This window comes from Doryrhamphus excisus, linkage group LG20, assembly GCF_037039965.1.
Source record: "Doryrhamphus excisus strain RoL-2023G ecotype Guam linkage group LG20, RoL_Dexc_Guam_v1.1, whole genome shotgun sequence".
NCBI classification, from domain to species: domain Eukaryota; kingdom Metazoa; phylum Chordata; class Actinopteri; order Syngnathiformes; family Syngnathidae; genus Doryrhamphus; species Doryrhamphus excisus.
In genome coordinates, this window is record NC_136376.1 from 7,073,891 (window position 1) to 7,093,861 (window position 19,971).

The 19,971-nt window shown below is 41.6% G+C and overlaps 1 long non-coding RNA gene across 1 annotated transcript in view; it reads left to right on the forward strand.

Annotated features, from left to right (window-relative positions):
• LOC144894480 (uncharacterized) overlaps positions 1-19,971 on the forward strand; it is a 75,947-nt gene that overhangs the window by 9,752 nt on the left and 46,224 nt on the right. Inside the window, exon 2 of the long non-coding RNA XR_013625094.1 lies at positions 170-271. This is a non-coding gene — a long non-coding RNA (uncharacterized LOC144894480). The remainder of the gene's footprint in view (positions 1-169; positions 272-19,971) is intronic.

Consider the following 19,971-nt stretch of genomic DNA (forward strand, 5'->3'; position numbering starts at 1 on the left):
CTCCCCCCCCCACTCGGGCAGCATCACAGCCTCTCAGCACACTTGGGGGACAGCTGGGACTGTGTGTGTGTGTGTGTAGGGTACAAATCAACATTGTCATCATTTCTGGTGCATGTGAATAATGTGCCTTTACTGTCTGCTTTGACCCCCACTTCCCTCCCCCCAACAGGCACCATGGGCCGGATAGAGAGGACCCTGACAGGCGGAGAACCAGGGAGACAGACGAAGGGGCAGACAGGACAGCTGAGGGCCGTCACTGCTGGAATGGGAGGCACGTCCACACACACTCACACGCTAGGCTAATTTGCGAATAGTTTATATATGTGTCCTTTTGCCCCAAAGTCAGTTATTCATTCATTCATTCATTTTCTACCGCTTTTTCTTCACGAGGGTCGCGGGGGTGCTGGAGCCTATCCCAGCTGTCCTCGGGCGAGAGGCGGGTTACACCCGCATATATGCTGTGAATGAACTGCACAGATAATCTCCTACTGTGTGTATCTGGAGGTCATTAGATGCTATTGCTATTCATCAGGCCACACAGCGTTCGATTCCACCTCGGTTTACATGTTCTCCCCGTGTATGCGTGGGATTTCTCCGGGTACTCCGGTTTCCTCCCACATTCCAAAAACATGCTAGGTTAATTAGCGACTCCAAATTGTCCATAGGTATGAATGTGAGTGTGAATGGTTGTTTGTCTATATGTGCCCTGTGATTGGCTGCCAACTAGTACAGGGTGTACGCCACCTCTCGCCCAAAGACATCTGGGATAGGCGACCCTCGTGAGGAAAAGCGGTAGAAAATGAATGAATGTGGGAGGAAACCGGAGTACCCGGAGAAAACCCACACATGCACGGGGAGAACATGCAAACTCAACACAGAGATGGCCGAGGGTGGAATTGAACCCTGGTCTCCTAGCTGTGAGGTCTGCGCGCTAGACCACCGTGCCAAAGTCAGTTATTATCCATTTAATTTGGTGTAACGCAAATAAAAACCCATATATTATTTTTTCCAATAAAGTACCTGTCGCTTATCTTTCTCTATTGGTAGCGGATAGTTCATCCACTAGATGGCAATGGAGCACTGTGAGAGCACATTGCTTGTACCGTGTGTGTGTGTGTGTGTGTGTGTGTGTGTGTGTGTGTGTGTGTGTGTGTGTGTAAAATCGAGGTCTACACTCTCCCAAGCTATTGATGTATAATCCCTTGTCTGTTTTTTTCTGCCTGTACAGAAACATACAAACAGACCTTTAAATCTCTTTTCCTCACATGCGTGTATGTTTGTGGTGAGGGCCTAAAATTAGAAGCCCTTGAATCCCTCATCATTCAACGTGAAAGAAGAAAAGCCCTCCCAGTATCTGAGTAATGAAACTTCTAATATCCGCCAATATAATGCCATGCGCATATTTAATTATTTTTCCATTGTGCCTTAAAATAGTTCCTCAAAGTCATTCAACACATCTGTGCTATAGTGCAGATAAAAATCGCCATTTTGTTCCTTGGCAGCGGCGCCCCTCTCTGACATGGCAGATGCATATCTTTTATAGAAGAGAAAACTTCATTTTCTCTCTTGGGCTAAACTTTTCTCAGCTGACAATGGAGGTTTCGTTGGGGACACGACGTGTGTTGTATGAGTTTGCACATTTTTTTTTTTTAGGCGGAATTTTCTTAGATGAGCCACAAGCATAATCGAATGTACCTGCTGGCTGATTGAATCCAATGAGATAATCAGGGGCAGATGACGTCCTCTTTGTGGCCGGTACAAGATTTGTTTTGTAAAGGGGGGGAGGGCGTTCCAGACTTGGTGAGTGCATCACAAGGCTTTTATTACCTTATATTACCTTATTATTGCGGGTGATCCACATGACTGTCTGGATCCAGGGGGGGGGGGACCAGGTCAGACCATTTGTTAGCCTTCCCGGTTCGTGGTAATTTTTAACATGCTAATGTTACCATGCTAGCATACTGGACTAGCATTTTTTGCTGTTTTCATTGTCAGACACATTTACAGTGTAAACACAATTATACGAGGTTTTTGCATGTTGACGTGAGCATGTTACTATTGCTAGCATGCTAATATTTGCATAGTAGCATTTTTAGCAATTTTCATTGGTAGAATCACATTAGCTTTATTGGCCATGTGTGTTATCACACTAAGAATTTGATCCCGGTTGACATTACAATCTGTTACAAGTTCAATATACACGTAAAGAGAAGAAGGATAATTCTACTGTACATATTTACATAGAATTATTATAATAATTTTGTATTTACAATGTTATAGGTTAGAAATTCAGTGTTTCATCCAAAACAGTATATATTACAAATGCTCATGGGTGCAAATAGCAGTGGTTAGTAATATAAATATGGATAAACACTATCATGTTAGGTGTTGGCATGCTAACATTAGCATGTTAGCATTGCTAGCATACTAATATTAGCATAGTAGCATTTTTTGTGATTTTCATGAATATGAACTTGAGCAGACACTTGGAAAAATTATGCTCGGTGTTAGCACATTAGCATGTTAGCTTGCTAACATAATTTTCAAAAGTAGGCATCTAACATAATATTCGTTGTTTATATAAACAACAAATATTATGTTAGGTGTTAGCATTGTAACATGAGCATGTTAGCTTGCTAACATAATTTTCAGAGGTAGGCACTTACTATATAAACACTGAATATTATGCTTGGTGTTAGCATTCTAACATTAGCATGTTAGCTTGCTAACATAATTTTCAGAGGTTGGCACTTACTATATAAACACTGAATATTATGCTAGGTGTTAGCATTCTACAAGTCAGTAAACCCTTTTGTGGTTTGTTTTCATGGTCAAGGAATCTAAATATGTCGATAAAATAAGTGTACGACTAATTTTTATGGCCCAAATCCCGCTACGGGGGGGGGACGATGGCAATTCTTTAGTTTGTTTTCGTTGACAGGAATTTGACAGCATGAGAGCAAATCTCCAGCCTGTTCATGAAAACTGGATTGTACAGGGAAGCCATAATCGTGTAATTGTATGAGAAATATGAACGTGTTGAGGATTAGAGAAAGCAGATAAAAAAAGATGTAGGGTGAAAAGGCGCTCCAGTGGGAGGAATTGGGAGAAAATTAAAAACATGTTTTTGCAATGTTGAGGGTTAATGATAAATGTAATGCCAGGCAGAGCGTCAATCAATTATTAATGAGTGCATAAGGCGAGTTAAGATGGGCTTACCCGATGTGAATTATAACCGTTATTCACAAGCGTCCGGGATGAATTGAAATCTCATTGAGCAAGGAGTGATAAGCAGCTTCTTGCTCGTTGTAAAACCACGTACATTCGTAGTGTTTGATCATGCACAGCTTCAGAGGGCCATATGGTACATTTGCAACTTTTCAGAAAATAATGTACTATTGTTTTTATCCAAAATCATATGCAATGATCGGGAACGGGAACAGTTTGACGCCAGATTCTCTAATGCAGTCGCCCCTTGCTTCATTGTGGTTCTAAAATCGCTCCCACACTCTACCATGCCTATTATTACTAAATAATATGCATCAGTCTCATCTTCTCACGCCCTATATGCTGCTTTGTGTTGTCGTGTTGTCCCATAGAAGTGGTTTGTAAAGACAGCATAATATCGCCATGTCATCATAGCATGATTGTGAATTATTGAGAGGAAATGTGTCACATTTGCCACCCACACGGCTGTCGGTTTGCAGAGCTTGGCACGGAACGGAACACATTGTGTTGGAAGTGTGGTGGATGACAGCAGTGGAAGTTCAAGTTCCATGCTGAGGCTTTTTGAGCAACAAATGTAAAAAAGTAAAAGGAAGACTTTTTGGCGCCCCCTTCCATCTATGGAAGCAATTCCACATACGTCCCCTCGGACTCTTGCTCCAGGTGAGAGACGATTACTTAAGTCCCTTAATGATATTTTAATTAGCCCGCAAGGATTCTGGGTTAAGATACTATATTTACTTGCGTGGAGTCCTTGAGAGTGCTGATGAGGTTTTAATTTACCTACATTGACAAGAAGGTGCGCGTCCCTGATGCATAAAGATAATGACTTGTGGCTGCTTTGCGTGTATCCACATTCAAATCGACGTCTTGCTGCTAGCTGTTAAACATTTTTAATGGCTGAACCGCAGTTTACAACTCAATCCAAATAGAAATGGAGATCACAGACATGGGCAAGAAACAAGGATGTTGTCGATGGATGGCTCTGATTATGGATTATCAAATAATATGAAATTGTTACACATATGAATGTCCAATTTGTAATTACTGAGACACATCCAGTTTTAAAGCCGCACTATAATATTCTGGCATATACATGAATCCATAACTCAGCAAAAGCACCCCCATTGTGTTTATGAACACCATCTGTGTTGAATTTTAATTTCAAAGGAAAGTGATTGTAATTATATCCGCTTCCTGAAAAGCAACTGGGATTTTGTCAAAGTAAAATAATAATAATAAAAAAAGGGAAATGTGCCAAACTTAATTTCACACATTATGTCCCATCAGAGGAGTGGATGCTGTTAGCCTTAAAGTTAAACCAAAAAGACACACATTGCAAAGACTAACTGTAATTAATAAGTTAATATAGATACTATGTCTTACATAGAGGTGATAATCCCATAGAAAATATAGTATATGCCAATAATATGCAGCCCATTCAGTTAGTAAAGCATTGACAAATGCAAATATTAGTCAAGGACAACACAAATTAACAGAAAATGCAGTTTTTAAGTGAAATTTTGTCTTATTAAGGGAGAAAAAAAATCAAAATCTACATGGTCTAAATCAAAATCTACATGGTCTACATGGTCCTGTGTGAAAAAAGTGATAACCACCTAAAACTAGCAACTGGTTGGGCCACCCTTAGCACCAACAACTGTATTCAAGCGTAACATGCAATAGGAATTGTGTAGGAATTTTGCCCCACTTATCTTTGTAGAGTTGTTCATGCCACACCATCTGAATCGGATTCAGATCAAGACTTTGACTATGTCAATCCTCCAAAGCCTTCAGTTGGTTACAAAAAGATGCTCGGATATTCTCCCTCAGGATTTTTTGGTAGACAGAAGAATTCATGGTTCCATTTATCACAGCAAGTCTTCCAGGCCCTGAAGCAGCAAAACATCCCTAGACCATTACACTACTACCACCATATTTTACTGTTGGTATGATGTTCTTTTTCTGAAATGTACCGTTACTTTTACACTCCTTCATAGTACCACATAATATTTTACTAATTGTCTTGGGGATCATCAAGATGTTTTCTGGAAAAATTGAGACAAGCCTTATTATTCTTTTTTTCTGCAGTTGTTTTCCTCTTGAAACTCGTAGGCCGTTTTTTTTTTTACCCAGTGTCTTATGGTGAACACTGGCAGTTCTTTGGAAGTTCTGGGATGTTTTGTGAACTCTTGGATGAGTTGTCACTACGGTATTCGTCATTTTGGTTGGCCAGCTGCTCCTAGGAATGTTCACCCACTGTTCTGTACTTACGGCATTTGTGGATAATGGCTCTCACTGTGGTTAGCTGGTGTCCCAAAGCTTTAGAAATGTCTTTATAACATTTTCCAGACTGATCGATCTCTGCTGCATGGCGATCGAGTGGTTAGCGAGCAGACTTCACAGCTAGGAGACCCAAGTTCAATTCCACCCTCGGCCATCTCTGTGTAGAATTTGCATGTTCTCCCCGGGCATGCGTGGGTTTTCTCCGGGTACTCCGGTTTCCTCCCACATTCCAAAAACATGCTAGGTTAATTGGCGACTCCAAATTGTCCATAGGTATGAATGTGAGTGTGAATGGTTGTTTGTCTATATGTGCCCTGTGATTGGCTGGCGACCAGTCCAGGGTCTACCCCGCCTCTCGCCCGAAGACAGCTGGGATAGGCTCCAGCACCCCCGCGACCGGATAAGCGGTAGAAAATGAATGATCGAGCTTTATTAATTTAACTTAAGTTGTGTTTTAATGGTGGGAAATCACTTTCTCACACAAGGCCATGTAGGATTGGATATTTTTTTGTCTCTTTAATAATAAAAAGTTTCATTTAAAAACTGTATTTTTTGCTCAGTTGTGTTAGATGTGAAACATTTAAAGGGTGACAAACATGCAAAGAAAAAAAAAACAGTAAACTGGTCACCTTATTTGAACCTTGCAGTCTCCTACTAGACGTATAAGATCAATGGATGACAGTTATGACTGTTTTCTTGCTATGGTGGTTGGAGCAATGCCTCCATGTTTCCCAACAGTGTCTGACTTGATTTTTTTTATTCCGTTTTACTTGAGAAGAGAGAGTTAGAAGCAGTGATGCTGCGTGATGAAAGTGGACAGTTGTGACAGGCAAACAAAAGGTGGCAGACTGGGTGTGGCGGCACCGAATGTGACAGAGAGCCTGAAGAAGACACTAGAGAGAGAGAGTTGTGCTAGTGCTAGTTTGACACGAATGCGTTGTGATCTTCCTCGCTTCTTCATCACTACGTCTCCCCTGGGGGGGGCTTCACTTGTCGCTTTGTTGATCTATTTTGGTTGGTGCACCCATCGTCATGTCTTGGTGCTTAGTGTGTGCAGAAGGGGAGCTTTAAGCAACGAGGTGGGGCCTTGATCAATCGATAACCTCATCATCCCGCCATCGTTTTTTTTTTTTTTTTTGGCAGATCACATTAAAAATGTAACGTGATAAAGCTCTGTTCAAATGTCATTGATTCACTGATCAATATTATATTATATGAAAGCCCAGAACATTTAGATGCTGTCTGCTGAGCTGCCGAAGCTCATCACCTGGAGTAAATCAGTCCTGCTAAGCTTTTTTTTTGTTATTGTTGTGGCCTAAAATACCTAACTTTGCAGCAGATTTTTTAAAAAGTTGCACAAAATTAGTAATGTTTTGAGACTAATTCACCATGCAGTTCCCTCAGGATCTTGCCGGCCTTTTTTTAGATACCTGATTTGAAGACGTTTTACCCCAAAAATTGCGACAGAAGTTGTTGTGTTTTGTGAAAATTGCAATAACTTGTCCTGATTTTTTTCCCTTGTTTAACTATAATTAGGATATTTGTTGAAGAATAATGAACAAATATTAAAAACAAAAAGACCTTACAAACAGGGCACACACAAATGTGCAAATGTGTGCATCACTTGTTGACGTCTCTATCAGTGTAAACCAGGAAGTGAGGACGCGGGGACACATTTGGTACACATTATGGTACACATTATGTCATTGTATGGTCATATCACTTCGGTATGGGACAAAAAAAAACAAAAAAAAAAACCTTAAACTGTATTATGGAAAGCAGGAAGTGAACAAATGTAGCTGTTACTGATTGTAAAAGTACCAGATGGAGGGGTAGGATTTAATAAGCTTTGCTTCTTCCTACTCCTTTTGCTTTGCTTCTTCCTACTCCTTTTGGACACGTGGAACTGTGAACTGATTATGTGATGCATTCAATTGTAATCTGTTCAAATGAAATTGGTTGGACAGTAAGGATGTTCCGATCCGATCTTCCGGATGCTTGCTACCGATCCCGATCCTGAAGATCAGATAATGCCAAAAAGATCTGGCCAATCAGGTTGTTGTATCCCGTTTCTAGCAAAGGGCCACACACATGCTAGGTGCTGTAATGTGCCTCAAAGCTGGTTGCCACTCGACTCCCGCCTCTCACATGAAGAAGAAAAGCAACACCACCATGCAGACATGTCCGCGGTGTACCGTGGTGAAGTTACTTTGTGTTTGGATGTTGGATATTAGGTTCCGTAGTTACAGCGGTAGATCCCCCTCACTGTGCCCGGACACGGGATGCACTGCTCTAAACGCTGGTCCCAAATTCTATTGGCGAAAATGGCAATGATTGGCCAGAATGTGTTTTGAAGTTGCACAAAGCTAGCAGGGATCGGTGGAAGTATGAAGTGGCATTATCGCAACATTACGCAATCCTGAAGGGTCTGGCAAATACCACCGTGTCTCAAACAACTCTTAATTATTTTATTCTTCGGCGCTTAGCTAATCCACAAAGGAGGATGGACCTGCTCATGCATTAAATCCCTCTCTCCACACTCAACCCCGCATAAGAAACATGTTGTTAAATCAATTAAAAGAAAAGAAAAGAACAGTATGCAAGTCAAGGCAGGATTAATTTGCAGCTTACATAAGATTTAACCTGTAAGTTAACTCTGTCTTTACTTGTGTACATTTTTTTATTGATTTAACATGTGAAGATTGATTATGTTACTTATGATTATAATAATAATAATACATTTTATTTGTATAGCGCTTTTCAAAATACTCAAAGACACTTTACAGAAGAATGGAGTTGAATAAAAGCAAGTAAACAGAGTAAAAGATACATTAAAATACAACATTCATTCTATAATACTATACTATAATATATAATATATAGGTGACACAGCTTACCTTATCATCTTTATTGTATTTTGTATTATTGTATTTATTGTTTATTTTATTGTACAAATTGTATCAAAGTGACCCCCCCACATCCTTCAATATTCCTCTATGCGCCCCTTGCTGAAAACTTCTTAAGAGGACAGTAGGCCAACAACGCCCACCATTGACCTATGACCTGCACCTCCAAACCGACACGCCTCATCCCCTGCAAACATCTGGAAGTTGTGTGGCTCAGTGCCTTCAACCAACGACCTTGAGGATTTGATGCCGCTATGCCACGTCTGCCCGCCCCTGCGGCGAGCATAATTTAACCGTAATTTCCCCCGGATAGCTTTAGCGACGTGTGCCGGGTCGGCCTGCTTGACCCCGAGCCTTCACACAAGCAGCATGAGGCAAAGAACAAGAGGAGGGAAAAAAAAACTCTCCGAATGAAGACAGACTGGAGTGATCTTTTCATCTCCACTCGCAAACAGAACAAACAGAGCACGGAAACAAACTCAAAATAACGAGAAAAGAGACAACCCCGAGGTGAGGGAGAACAACACTCCGACTCATCGCTCCTCAAAGTCCTATTTACCAAAGCTCGAGGAAGAGGAAGAAGAGACAGCAGTGACACAGCGCTGACTTATAAAACAATGTTTATGTTAGAAATAAGCTAGGCCCAGACACGGCAAACAGACAACTTGTGTAATCTTCAAGAAGAGAAGACTTTCAAGACAAGCGGATGATAGAAAAGTGCCTCACTTCGCATAAAAAATAACAACATAACAAGAAAATTTAAGCTTTACTAAGATAATAATGGGGCTGCGCGGTGAACGAGTGGTTAGACCTCACAGCTTGGAGACCAGGGTTCAATTCCATCCTCAACCATCTGTGTGAATTTTGCATGTTCTCCTTGTGCATGCGTGGGTTTTCTCCGGGTACTCCGATTTCCTCCCACATTCCAAAAACATGCTAGGTTAATTGGTGACTCCAAATTGTCCATAGGTATGAATGTGAGTGTGAATGGTTGTTTGTCTATATGTGCCCTGTGATTGGCTGGCGACCAGTCCAGGGTGTTCCCCCGCCTCTTGTCGAAGTCAGCTAGGATAGGCTCCAGCATACCCACCGCGACCCTCATGTGGATAGTTGGTTGTTTATGTCTTAAATGACTTATTTTCTCTGATTGTATCTACTATATTGGCTAATATGAATGTAAATGTGACTATAGGGGTGCTATTTTATGTTTAGAGGGCTTTAATAGTATTTAAAATACATATTTAGAAGGTTGTAAACGGGTCTTCTCTGCTCAAACTATTGTATATATAATATATACAGTATATTAGCACCCCTGTGACCCTCGTGAGGATAAGCGGTAGAAAATGAATGAATGAATGAAAAGATAATAATGCTCACTTTTGATTGACACTGTCAGAGATATATTCATTTAACATTTTTTATTAAGAGCGTAAGCTTATAACGTTGGTGGGGTATATTGGTTTATTTCTTTGTAATAAGATTTATAGGTATTTTAGCATCTGATATAAAACACGTATGGTATGACTAGCAGTAATTGACAATGACAGATCTGTGTAGCGACTGCAAGATACAACAAGACAAGTGAGCAGCAGTCCCTGTTTTACTTGCCTTAAAATTTGACATGAAACCAATTCTACGATTCATAGAATACAGTAATATGAAAAAGTGATTGTGCCTCTGTTTAACATAACAGTAGGTTTATCAGTCTGGAAAAGGTTATAAAGCCATTTTGAGAGCTTTGGGACTCCAGCAAACCACAGTAAGAGCCATTATCCAGAAATGGTGAAAACATAGAACAGTGGTAGACCTTCCCAGGACAAGCAAAATGATCTCAAGAGCACAGTGATGACTCAATAAAATCCAAAAATGACTTAGTTAAGGCCGGTGTTTATGACTCCACTATAACAAAGACACTGAGCAAAAATTGAATTCCAAGATGAAAACCACTGCTGAAGAAAAAGACAACCATTTTCCCTTTCCTGCTTAGGTTTGTGAACCAAACCCTTTTGTTATATCAGCCATCTGCGGTTTCAGTTACCTCCGCGCAGCATCAGCACCTCTCCCGCACGTCACCACAGATGTGCTTGAAAGTGAAAGTGCAGATGGCCTCCATATTTTTATGGAAAAAAACCCCTAAAACAAATAAAAAGCTTTTTGTTCCTTTTAGCTCCTCAAATAAAGTCCCTTGACTAAAGATGGATTTTCTTCATTTTCAGCTAAACGTGACTGGGATTTAGATTTTTTGCCTGTGCATTTAGGTCAAGTGTGTCCAATTTTGTGCACTCGCTTTCCTAATTTGTCATCTGATCCGAAGCGCCTTCTGCGGAATGAGGAGAACACGTGTTTTTAACTCAGCCGGGGAGGTCATTTGAGTTGTGACAGGGGAAAATAACACCTCCTAATTAGCACTCATGGAAAAAAAATGCCTTTGATTTTTTTTTTTTAATTATAAGAGAATAAAGACTTTGACGTAGCTGTGTTTATTCCTACAGTAAGAACACTGAGTATAGAATGACGAGAACTGAGATGAATATCAGGATTATTTTGTCACGCTGACTCTACGGATCCCGTTAAATCGACAAATAAAATCCATCAGACTCTGCGGATGACCACCAATCTGACCACATTACAGAAAAAAACACTCAACGTTTCAGCCGAAAGCCGCTGTGTTTGATTTCCTGATAAGATGCGAGTCGGCTTGTAGCTATCCTCTCATGCTGATGTTGCTGCGATCAAACAATCAAACAATCAAAGCTCAAACATGACTACAGGAGACGTCGTCCTGTTGTGACTCACTCTAACGCTCCTTCCATCTGTTGCTGGGCAATCATGTCCCAACAGCAATAGTCTTGGCCAGGAAATCACATTTCTGTCTTTTCTCTTCGGTAAAACACCTCCCAGAGGTTGAAAAACATATTCAGTATTAGAAGGAATGAAAACCTTACGCAGTCCAATTTTGTTGTCTCAGCAGCATGGCGGAATAGAAGATTACAATGTCACTGTCGTGATATTCGCAATCACAACTGAACTGTTCAGGTTGTCTTAGGAGATTCACAGCCATTTTTGGATTACTGGGCATTGTTACAACCGAATGGAATACTAACTGTAGCTTAACTACTGTAGTTTTCCATTCCAAACGAGTGAAACCATTCTTATGTTAGGGGGGTTGCCTCTATCTTTCAGAATGAATATTTGGGTCAGTCCAGTTGTGATTGAGTCAATGCCCTGACAATATGGAGCCTATACCAGCTGTTTTTGTGCGAGAGGCGGGGTACACCCTGGACTGGTGGCCAGCCAATAACAGGGCACATATAGACAAACAACCATTCACACTCACATTCATACCTATGGACAATTTGGAGTTGCCAATTAACCTAGCGTGTTTTTGGAATGTGGGAGGAAACCGGAGTACCCGGAAAAAACCCACGCATGCACGTGGAGAAACTCCACACAGAGATTGAACCCTGGTCTCCTAGCTGTGAGGTCTGCATGCTAACCACTCGACCGCCGTGCAGCCCCTTGTTCAAAAATTTAGGATGAATTTTTCAATCATCAAACACATCTTTCGATAATTTGATAACTTATCCACAATAGATTGATAATCATCCATCCATCCATCCATTTCCATCCATTTTCCTTATCCGGGTCCGGGTCGCGGGGGCAGCATTCTTAGTAGCGAAGCCCAGACTTCCCGGTCCCCGGCAACCTTCTCCAGCTCCACCGAGAGGACACCAAGGTGTTCCCAGGCCATCTGTGAGACATAGTCCCTCCAGCGTGTCCTAGGTCTGCCCCAGGGCCTTTTCCCGGCTGGGCATGCCTGGAACACCTCACCAGGGAGGCGTCCGGGAGGCATCCGAACTAGATGCCCGAGCCACCTCAACTGACTCCTCTTGATGTGAAGGAGAAGCGGCTCTACTCTGAGCCCCTCCCGGATGGCTGAGATTGATAATTTGATAAAAACAAACATTACTGATAAGTACGGCAACACAAATTGGTCTTGGTTTATTTGTTTGGGATATTCGTACCTACAGTTAATCTTTTCAACATGTCTGAAAAGGAGTACATGTCCTCGATCTTTCACAGGTTTGTGCACAAGACCAGGGATATTGGGCTCAGAACGGTCGGTGACCACCACTGCGTTAGGTGTACGGTTGTGTATCAGATGTAAGGAATATATATAACTCAAATTGAAACCTCAGAACTTTGAGAGCAACATCTCCCGCTGTCTTCGTCCATCTTCTTCTGTCGTTGTCCCTCATCTCATTTCTTCCCCCTCGGCTCTGCTCCGTCTGTGCTCTAATGTAGCTGTCAGTCATCGTGTCGCTCAGGTTCCAAAGCCTCATTTCTTGGCCAGGAATCCATTAGCTCCTCTCTAACCTGCTGAATTACCAGGCTTCTCTGCTTTGGCGGTCATCCAGGAAGGCGGCAGATGCAGAGGCCGAGTTGGACAATCCTTAGAGGTGACACCAGTACGGGGGGAGGGCGGGGCGGCTTCCCCACCAACATGCCCTCCTTATCCCCCATGATTAATGTGCAAGCCTGACATCTTGATCACAACCTCTGATTCTTATTCATATTATGGATGCTATGGATAGCACCCAGTAGCAGAAATAATCTCATCTTCCTTAGACTATGACATTTCTGTTTCAAAGTGCACGGTATTTGGGTGGATTATTGAAAGTTGTTCTTCTTCAAATTGTCAAAATAATTCAAAATATTGATTTAAAAAATGATCATCTGACAGTTCAACCTTCCTGCTTAGAATTTGACATTTTCATTGAAATGTAAACAGGATTTAGGCAGATTATAACAAATAGTGTGTTTTTCTTCAAAATTTTTAATACATTACTGATGTAAAATCAACTGGCGTGTTATGTCCTGGAATAATCATGGTTTGATACATGTCCCGGTTTTAGGAGTGGGGGTGGGGTTTATATGTTCTTCGAGGTTAGCAGGTTTTTATTCACGATTGAATGATGCTGGTGCTAGCAACTCATACAGTGGTTTGTGCGCATATACAATTGTCCCAGTTGTCATTTATCATGGTTAATTGGTTACAGACCTGACCACGCTTGTGAATATCCATGATTCAATATTAATAAATTGAATATTTGTGTCATGAGAACAAAGAAAACCTGTTTATGATCATCTAAATACGATTTTTACTATTGTTACAGCCTTCGAGACATATAAATAACAACCGTATGGTAATGGTAATGGTTTTATTTCATTTGAACATGCATCAGATTACAATTGAATGCATCACATAATCAGTTCACAGTTCCACATGTCCAAAAGGAGTAGGAAGAAGCAAAGCTTATTAAATCCTACCCCTCCATCTGGTACTTTTACAATCAGAAACTGTTACATTTGTTCACTTCCTGCTTTCCATAATACAGTTTAAGGTTTTTGTTTTTTTTTAATAATGTATCACGTACCGAAGTACAAGGTGATATGAGCATCCAATGACATAATGTGTACCATAGTAAGTGTCAATATAGTGATATGTATAGCACATCATGACTGGTTCAAGACTCTTCATCCTTGTATTTAGCAAACATCAACTGCTTGTATTGTTTCTTGAATTGGCTCATCGTTGTGCATTGTTTGAGGGTCTTACTCAATCCATTCCATAGTTTGATTCCACATACTGAAATGCTATGGCTTTTTAACGTAGTCCTAGCATATAAGTGTTTCAAATGTAGTTCTTCCCTGAGATCATATTTCTCCTCTCTTGTAGAGAAGTATTGGATGACATTTTTAGGTAATTGGTTATTTTTAGCCTTATGCATTATTTTAGCTGTTTGAAGATGAACTATATCAGCAAGTTGAAGTATTTGTGATTTTAGAAATAAGGAGTTAGTATGTTCTCTGTAGGCGGCATTATGAATTATCCTTACTGACCTTTTTTGCAGTACATTTAGCGAGTGAAGATTGTGATTATTGTGATTTTAGAAATAAGGAGTTAGTATGTATAGTCACCTTTACATACGTATGTATTACCCGGTATACATAGTCATAGAAAATAAGCCATGTTAGATATTAATAAGACTCACACTGTCAGCACTGCCAGCATAATTCCTGGTGGCTATTGTCTCATCACTGTAACATTATTGACACCTCGAGACCAGTGTCAAAAGTGTTTATGGTTAAGGAGTGAGATACCCACAATGCACTTCAATTTATTAACAGGCAGAGAACGCATGCAGTGAATATTCACACAGGAGCTGCTGTCAGCCAATCTCCACACTGCTAACCTGCTGCTAACATTAAGCCAACAGTTAATTTGAGGCCCGTAGACGTCACACACGTCACTTCCCAGGCCCGATGGTGGACCTACGGGGACGGCCACCCCACTGGCCATCGAGACATGATACACAAGTATCGACTCTCCACCACTTTGTAATAGTCTCACCTTGCCCACATCAATGAAAAATGTCTGGCTTGAAAGGTGCATACAAGTCAGAGACACTGTCTTACATAGGCTCCAGCATACCCCCACAACTGTAGTGATTATAAGCGTCATAGAAAGTAAATGAGTGCACATAAAACACAACATGAAACAAAAGAAAAGTTGATGGTTTGTCATCGTAGTACTATTGTCCTTATCATCAGTAATATTAATAATAAGAATAGCATAACGATGATGGGATGTCTTGTTCGGGCCGTGACCTTTACTATTGATTCTCTGCGAGTTTAATGCCGACTGCTTGTTTTAGACGTTTTTAAAAAGCCCTCCGCAAATTAGATTCTCATCTTCACTCGCTTCCTTCCTCTCTCCGACTTCTTCCAGCATGTGTCTGTATGATTTTCGCTTTCATGCATCGGCCTTGTACAAATCAACAGCGGCGGCGCGTTCTTCCAATGACGCCTCAGGGAGCCATTTAGTTGTGTTTTACTTGTGTTTTTTTCTCCCACCTAATAGCAGCTCACGGTTATCGAACCAATTCTTCAGGCTCAGGCTGTCCTTGGAAAAAAAAAAAAAAAAAAAAAAAGACCTCCTTAAAGGCTCAGTCCTATCCGGCTCTTTCTGTAAGTCTCGTCACACGCTGATGTGTTTCTCTACAAGCAGCTTATAGGCGACATGCTGCTGATTTTACACTTCATCTTCACCGTATTGTCACACCAGATGACACACATCCTTTGTCTTTCTCATTTCCGGCTTGTTTTTTTGTTGTTTTTTTCTAAACGCAACACTGCTTTACATTTAGATGTCAAGCTTGACCTTTAGCAGCACGAGCAAGGCAGCTTTTTATGCAAAAGTATTGAGACACTTTAACATTCGAGCCCTGCCTTTCCCTGTCAACATGAGGCTGTTTGATGCCACATCAGAAAAAGAGAACAAGCTGGACATCCGACTTTTGATTCATCCTTATGTGTGTGTGTGTGTGTGTGTGTGTGTGTGCTGCATATTCCACATTAAAGGGGACACTCTAGAGAATAAAAGGACAGGTAGAATGAGTGCTTTTGATCAAGATCAGAGAGAAGCAGCGAGATCATGATGACATGACGTTTTGATCCTCAAGTGACAAATGACCATGCCCTGTTTTCACGCTACAGCTTTTCTCCATCTCGAGATCTCACCACAGTCCGAGTAGTTAGTGATAGGCTCACTGCTACACTCTGAAGTTTGTTGCTGGCGTCACCAAAAGTTGTTTTTGAGGGTATTTCTTTGTGGCTCTTGCAATGTATGTTGTTGTTCTTTCTTCTTTAGGACATTCCAAGTGGTTGTACTGTAATCCCTCGTTTATTAATTGGTTACAGGTCGGACCCGTGAGTAGTAAATAGAATGAAGATTCCTTATTCATAAATAAAATAAATAATTTCCCCATGTTGGACTAATACAGTCATCTTATCTTATCCTACTAGAGCTCGCTAGACAAAAAATAACACCCCTATTGTCACCTTTACGCTCGCATTATTCAATACAGCAAACACATAAGACCCGTGCCTGTGTGTGTTGCTATAAATGTGTTCCAAAGGGCGTGGGAAGACAGGAAGTGATGTTGGGGGTTCAGAATTGAATTTTAGCTTGGTGTGAGTTACGGTTGCAAGAGTAGCCCATGCTTTTATTAGTGCCTGTTCTGGGATGATTCAAACCCGCGACTCAAGTCAACATTACTGACAATATAGAATACTATATATCATTCATTTGTATTATATTTCATTTAGCCTGCCGGAAAATGCTTAATAGGCTGTATTCAATACATTATTTAACATGTATGTATTTAATATTCATTCATTCATTTTCTACCGCTTATCCTCACGAGGATCGCGGGGGGTGCTAGAGCCTATCCTCGCTGTCTTCGGGCAAGAGGCAGGGTACACCCTGGACTGGTGGCCAGCCAATCACAGGGCACATATAGACAAACAACCATTCACACTCACATTCATACCTATGGACAATTTGGAGTCGCCAATTAACCTAGCATGTTTTTGGAATGTGGGAGGAAACCGGAGTACCCGGAGAAAACCCACGCATGCACGGGAAGAACATGCAAACTCCACACAGAGATGGCCGAGGGTGGAATTGAAGCCTTGTCTCCTAGCTGTGAGGTTTGCGCGCTAACCACTTAACCGCCGTGCCGCCCATTATTTAACATGTATATGTTTAATATTCATTCATTCATTTTCTACCGCTTATTCTCACAAGGGTCGCGGGGGGTGCTGGAGCCTATCCCAGCTGTCTCCGGGCGAGAGGCGGGGTACACCCTGGACTGGCACATATAGACAAACAACCATTCACACTCACATTCATACCTATGGACAATTTGGAGTCGCCAATTAACCTAGCATGTTTTTGGAATGTGGGATGTGGGAATGTAGGAAGCCGGAGTACCCGGAGAAAACCCATGCATGCACGGGGAGAACATGCAAACTCCGAGGCCGAGGGTGGGATTGAACTCAGGTCTCCTAGCTGTGAGGTCTGTGCGCTAACCACTTGACCATATTTTTATGTCAAACCCAGTTTGAATCCTTTGAATTCAACCCATGTTTGAATATTTGTGGAGGATACTCAAAAGGTGGACAATGATACGTTTCAAGAATGTGTGTATCCCTGGTATTCTTCTCCAATTGTATCACATTGCAGAGTGTGTACCGACTGTGTGTGTGTGTGTGGACATTTATACTGCTTGTGTTGTCAGTGAAGAAAATAAGCACTTTCATCATGTTGCTGTCCCATTCTGTTTTTAAAATGATATCAGGGCGTCATTAGGCCGGCCTACTCATTGCATCCCGCACTATTGCGCTCAATCCGCAGACATCACAGAGATTGATGGCACGAGCGCTCCCCGTCCCGTCGCCACCGAATCCAAATTACACTTCAGGTAAAGCAAAGGCAATGGGGTCAGCTTGTAATCTGCGTCCACATAATCACTCTCATGCATAATAGAACGGCGGTGCAGCGTAATCATAATGCAGATAGCTACTTGCTAGGGTAATCAATTATATGCCACAGACGCTTCCATTTGACATTTTAGGGGTTACTTCTGTCTGTAGCTACTTTGGAGAGGACACAGTAAAAGAAAACTTCTTTTTTCTACTATCTCCGCTACAAGTGTAATGGTCTTGAACTTCACTTTCTTTCACACTTGATGCAAGATTGGATGATTGGATGCCCCGCCCTTCCTTTTGTTAGGAACAGTGACATACGCTCTGAATAATGAACACCTTGATATTCATGACGTGATGGCAGAATTGAAATAGAAATGTTTATTATAGTGTTTGTAGTGGTGTAGAATTGTCACATGTCATACTAAGACATGTTTTTTAATGTTATGATTATGTTATTTATTAACATTTGGCTGAGATGATGGTCAGTGCATCTTGGCAAACCACCACTGCAATAATAAATATGCAATACAAATAAACATTAAGTTAATTAAGTTAATTACACAAAGTCATTGTAGTCATGTGGTATGGCTCTTAATGCACCTAATCCTACGATTATGCTGCGTTCAAGACAACTGGGGAAAAGTTTATGTTTTTGTGTGCTGTGCTCCAAGAATGTATGCTACAGGGGTGGAACGGAACCCGAAAGCGGTATTCGGAACGGCACAAATAATGACTTTTTAACGAATAATTAATTAACAAGGGCGGCACGCCGGTCGAGTGGTTAGCGCACAGACCTCACAACTAGGAGACCAGGGTTCAATTCCACCCCACTCTCTGTGTGGAGTTTGCATGTTCTCCGCGTGCATGCGTGGGTTTTCTCCGGGTACTCCGGTTTCCTCCCACATTCCAAAAACATGCTAGGTTAATTGGCGACTCCAAATTGTCCATAGGTATGAATGTGAGTGTGAATGGTTGTTTGTCTATATGTGCCCTGTCATTGGCTGGCGATTGTGATTGGCTGGCGACCAGTCCAGGGTGGAAAAAGCGGTAGAAAATGAATGAATGAATGAATTAACAATTAAAACATATCAGAAAGATGTGTTTCTTCGTAAGACCGCAATGCATGCCCAGATCAGCCAATGAGTGTTCAGCATTCGGGGGTGGAGACAAAGCCTGCCCCTCACAAGTCGCTACGGCGGCGGCGGAGGAGGAAGAGGCTGAACCTAGTTGCATCCGTATTTTGCTTTTCCAACATGTTCCAGTTGTTTTAATTTATCATTATCAAAGTCCTGGCGGCCATGGCCTGTAAAAGTCACACAGTGAGCGGAGCTGCATACAAAACATGTGGGTTGATCTCCTGGGTGGAAAAAGCACTCTGCTCCTAAACATGCTGTCTTTTTCTTTATTCATCTTCGCAGGCTGTGATGTCTCTACTTATCTTTCTCACGCGTAAGATCTTCTGTTCCCTTTCAGCCATTTAATTACACTCGTGCCCTTCAGCCTTCTGACTGCTTTTCTAGACTTCCACTCGTTTTAGATTGCGGGTGGGCGTTCATGTCCCACCTTGTAAAGCCGTCCCTTAGTCAGGATGGGACGTTTCTGTGTTTGTTTCATTGCCAGTTTGGCATGAATAGGCCTACGTGGTTGAAAAAGTACAGTAGAAGCTCCTTTGCATCATTAATCCCTTCCAAAAAGTCAGACTCAAACCGGAACGTACACTAACCACATACAATTTTCCCGTATTTTTGTATTTTCACATACAATTTATGTAAATCATTAATTCATTCATTTTCTACCGCTTTTTCCTCACAAGGGTCGCGGGGGTGCTGGAGCCTATCCCAGCTGTCGAGAGGTGCACCCTGGACTGGTCGCCAGCCAATCACAGGGCACATATAGACAAACAACCATTCACACTCACATTCATACCTCTGGACAATTTGGAGTCGCCAATTAACCTAGCATGTTTTTGGAATGTGGGAGGAAACCGGAGTACCCGAAGAAAACCCACGCATGCACGGGGAGTACATGCAAACTCCACACAGAGATGGCCGAGGGTGGAATCGAACCCTGGTCCTCCTAGGTGTGAGGTCTGCGCGCTAACACAAAACATGTTTTTAGAGTTTTGCAATGCTTTCTACATGCAGGAAACAGTTATTAAGTTCAGTTGTGTTTTTCACCTTTTTAAATCAAAATGCTAGCACTTGCATCTATCTTTGGC